At 35.3% G+C, this 4283-nt stretch overlaps 1 long non-coding RNA gene across 1 annotated transcript; it reads left to right on the forward strand.

Moving 5' to 3' along the window:
- Positions 1-1240: 1240 nt before the first annotated feature.
- Positions 1241-4003, forward strand: LOC127628643 (uncharacterized). Its single transcript, XR_007968689.1, has 3 exons — positions 1241-1342; positions 1795-1868; positions 3944-4003. It is a non-coding gene; the product is annotated as an uncharacterized LOC127628643 (long non-coding RNA).
- The last annotated feature ends 280 nt before the right edge of the window (positions 4004-4283 follow it).

Below are 4283 nucleotides of genomic sequence, written 5' to 3' on the forward strand. Positions count from 1 at the left end.
CTCTACTGCAGTAGAAAACTACTTTTCAGTGTGTTACTTACCTGTTATCAACACACACACACACACACACACACACACATAAACACACACTCGCGCGCACACACACATATTATGTGTTTGTAACACTGTGAAATTATTCACCTTAATGTCGCGATCAACACTGAACAATGGAAATACTCTTAATAAACGTCTGTGTTAGTTATCTGTCACAGTCCAGCTCAACTCTATATTTTACTTTAGTGTATCAGATTAAGATATAAATGCAGGGACGGACTGGGGCTAAAAAACAGCCCTGGACTTTCTCCCAAATAGGCCCATCATCCGGCCATTCGCCACTAGCCGCGCAACAGACACTAGCCAGGATGTCCTGATAATATGCCACAATACTGTATCAGACAAGGTATTCACAGCAAGTAACATCTCAAAACCAATGATGATAATAATTGGGGTTGTTTATTAATGAAGCCTCAGCCTTCAAATAAAAACAAAAAATGTACAATACCATCACATCTGCATTGAAAATAAAATACAAGTAATTAAATGTCACTGGCTACAGAAACCTCAAATTACACAAACTTGTAATTATAAAACATATAGTTACTATATACTATAACTTATAACTATTCAAATATAATGTAAGCAAATTTAAAAGTGTAGTAGGCCTTATAAAACTACCCAGCTAACACAAATACGTAACTGTTACGTAACTGCAACGTAATCTGGTGACCAAACTTTCGTCGTGGCGACGTAATTAGTTACGTCGTGGCAACCGGAAAAGTGAAAGTCCCAGATACGTTGTTACAACGTAACTTTGTGACGTTACCAGTTAGTAAGCACGACGTTGTGACAACGTAACTTTTTGACGTTACCAGTTAGTAAGCACGACGTTGTGACAACGTAACTTTGTGACGTTACCAGTTAGTAAGCACGACGTTGTGACAACGTAACTTTGTGACGTTACCAGTTAGTAAGCACGACGTTGTGACAACGTCACGTTGCGACGTTACTCAGTTAGTAAGCACGACGTTGTGACAACGTCCTGTGCTGGTACTAAATATGTCATTTTCAAGGCGGACAGTTGGTGTCCACATTTGCCCACACCTCATTTAAAGACTATTTAAATCTGCTGAATGATGAATGCATACTCAAAATTAGGTAAATTCAGCTAATTTATTTCGAAAACAACAGTACACAATAACATTTTAATTAATTATAACACAATTATAATGAATTTGAACAAAGAAGGGGAATGTAGAGGAATGCAGAACAAGCGAACTACTCCAATTCTGCAGGGCCTACTGGCAGTCGATCCTAAAGAAACAGCACAACAACAAAACAACAGGTTAGTCATTTTCATTGTAACCTTTAAATAAGAGTTGTATTAGGCTAAAAAAGGCAAAATAAGGGATATATGATACTTAAACTGTGTCACATTATTTTTTGCAAAAAATGCAATTTATAAACTGGCCTTTTGCTCCAAATGGCGAAATTATGTCTTTGATGGGCACTGGGATTAAAATCTGCTTTTTTTTTTAAAACAATTCTCACTGCAAGCTCTTATTGTTCCTTATAGGGAATATGATAACGTCTACATGAAATTCACGCAACGTGAATTTGTCGAGTTTGTCTGATAGTAGCTACATAACTCTAATGCCTTAACCCCGCAGCAAAAATGACTCCAAAGGAGCAATTGCTGATTGGTTGTTATTATCCTCCTTTAAGATAACGTCTGTTGTAACGACTCTGCAGAGGAAATCTTTTCCCATGAAACGTTTTTTTCTTCCCTCTTCGCAGGAAATGTTCAGTTTCTTGCTACTGCTAATTATTCAGGAATAATATACCATTTTAAAATCTTCTCAAAGACAAAGGTAAGTCTGATTTTGATCTAACCTTATCCCGTGTGGTGATTTATGTTTGTTGATTAAATGTTGCATATTGTGAGGAAACTCATAGGCTTAAGGTCACATAAATTACAGAGATTTTGCAAATTAAATCGAGGAGATAATATTAGGTTTACTGATATTTAAACTTGCACATGAGCTTAGTTATGGGAGCTGTCCAGGGTGATGAAAGCAGTTTGTAACTTTTTCCTAACAAAAATGCTGTGAAAACTAACGTGGAAATTGTGTATTGGGCTTAACTTATCTTAAAATAAGTTCTATTTAAAACAGACGTTAACGTGGGCATTTGTGGAGAAAAAAGTTTACAGACCGGTAATGTAATACACATTTTATTGTTGTTATTTTTTATTTGTTTTTATAGTCCTGATAAATAATATCAATTGGAAAAAGCAAAAATGAAATGCTTTTCATGAAATGCTTGAAAAATGAAATGCTTTTCATTTTAAGTCAGTCCTTTTCATAACATCTTGTGAGAAAAAGATGCAACTCCTATGACATAAGATCTTGTGGCAATCAGTGTTTAATATGTAAAGCGACATTTTCTCGTAACAACGTTATGTCGATAAAAAATGAATAAGACTCGCGAGACTTACAGTTTCAAAAAGTGCGGTTAGATGTGTATTGCATCACCCGACCCGTGCGATGGGTTTAACAAGGTTTAGGGGAGAATAGGCTGAATAGGAACCAGATTCAGATTGTGTTCATCAGTAGAGTGAGTTGATTATTTCTTTGATATGGAAATGCAAGTACTATGAAACTTGTGTAACTTTTGTCGTGCATGTTGATTTATTTGTGTTGTAAATTCAAGAAAACTTTCCGTTTTACATTTTCCCCCAACATTAGTTTTTTTTCGCATTTAATTATGTAGAATTTTGTGTATTTATTTATATATTTATTTGCGTGTTTAAATATTTTTGCAGGTTTTTCCCTCCATTTTTTCAATCAAATCAAACCATTGTCTGATTAATATGAAATATTTTGACTTTGTTCCCCCTTTTTTATATTCAACATCAATACCTGAACATGTTTTTTCAGTTGGGCTGGCACATGTTTCAGTGTCTCTGCAATGTAGCACTCCACATCATTCTCTCCCAGATCAGACTTGCATTTCATAACAGCATCTGGAACAAAACAGAAATCACGAATATTATGTAAGTAGCCTACCATTTATTTATGATGTGTTATCATTTTAAGTTTGGTAAAGGTATTTCACTTACAAAAGTTATTATCAGACTTAATGATTACAAATTTTTGATTCGTTCAAAAAAAGCTGATTCATTTAGTAAAGACACCTTTTATATTGAAAGGACTCAAACTTGTGATCACGGAGAAGGAAGACGCAACTGACATGACTATAGGCAAAACCCCTTAATGGTGGACAAGATATAGCAGCGGACAGGAAAAAACAGATTTTTTTATTATGGACCAGGACTGACCTGAAGGAAAATGCTATATACTGTAAATGCAGCTACACTCGCTTTCTCGATCTCTCACTATTTTTTCCTACAGAAGGTAAGGCTTTTGATTTTACTTCATGAAAGTTGCATAGATACATATTTTTCGGCTTTAATATTTGTATTGTGTGGCAACCGTTTTATAAAAGCAATAAGGCACTCGAGGCAAGTGCTGTATCGTGAATAAGTTATGGCTGAAGTGGTTACTCCGCTTCGCGTCGCCAAACAACACCCTTCAGCCGTGACTTATTCACGATACAGCACAGCCTCTCGTACTTATTGCTTACTTATATATATATAAGTACCCCTTATATATAAGTATATATAGATATATACCCCTAGAGCAGTTCCGTCAACTGTCCCGAGGGTTTACTTGACTCCATGTCCTTAAAACAATTTTTTTTTTTCTGGAACACTAAAGCTATATGATGCTCATATTTTTAACACAAAAAAGTGCACAGTGATTTTATACTTTTAAGTGGCTTAACATTCTGCAAAGCATCCCTTGTTATATGCAAGAAAGAAATACAGTTTTGAATGACATAAAAAGAAATGTTCATTCTTTACAATGTTATTTATTTTTTTCAGACTCACGTTTGATGACTTTACACAGAGTTGTGTCAATCAGAGGCAATTTCTCCCTTTTCCCCTTCAAACTGAAGTGGCTCCACACGATGTTTGTCGCTACTGCCCGCATCACTCTCCTCACACAATCCCCTGGATTTGCCCCACCAATAAGGCTGAGATGGTGAATCTGTGAAACATCATGGTTTGGCATGCAGGTTAGTACAGTCAACAAACTCATAGTCATTTTTCATTTCTCATTGTCACAATTTAGTTGTTGAATATGTAAAAGTAGAAACTTACATAATTGTATATATTAATAAAGAAATTGTGCGTATTTGCTACAGAATACTATAAAATTGTA

Source organism: Xyrauchen texanus, chromosome 35, assembly GCF_025860055.1.
Source record: "Xyrauchen texanus isolate HMW12.3.18 chromosome 35, RBS_HiC_50CHRs, whole genome shotgun sequence".
NCBI classification, from domain to species: Eukaryota; Metazoa; Chordata; class Actinopteri; order Cypriniformes; family Catostomidae; genus Xyrauchen; species Xyrauchen texanus.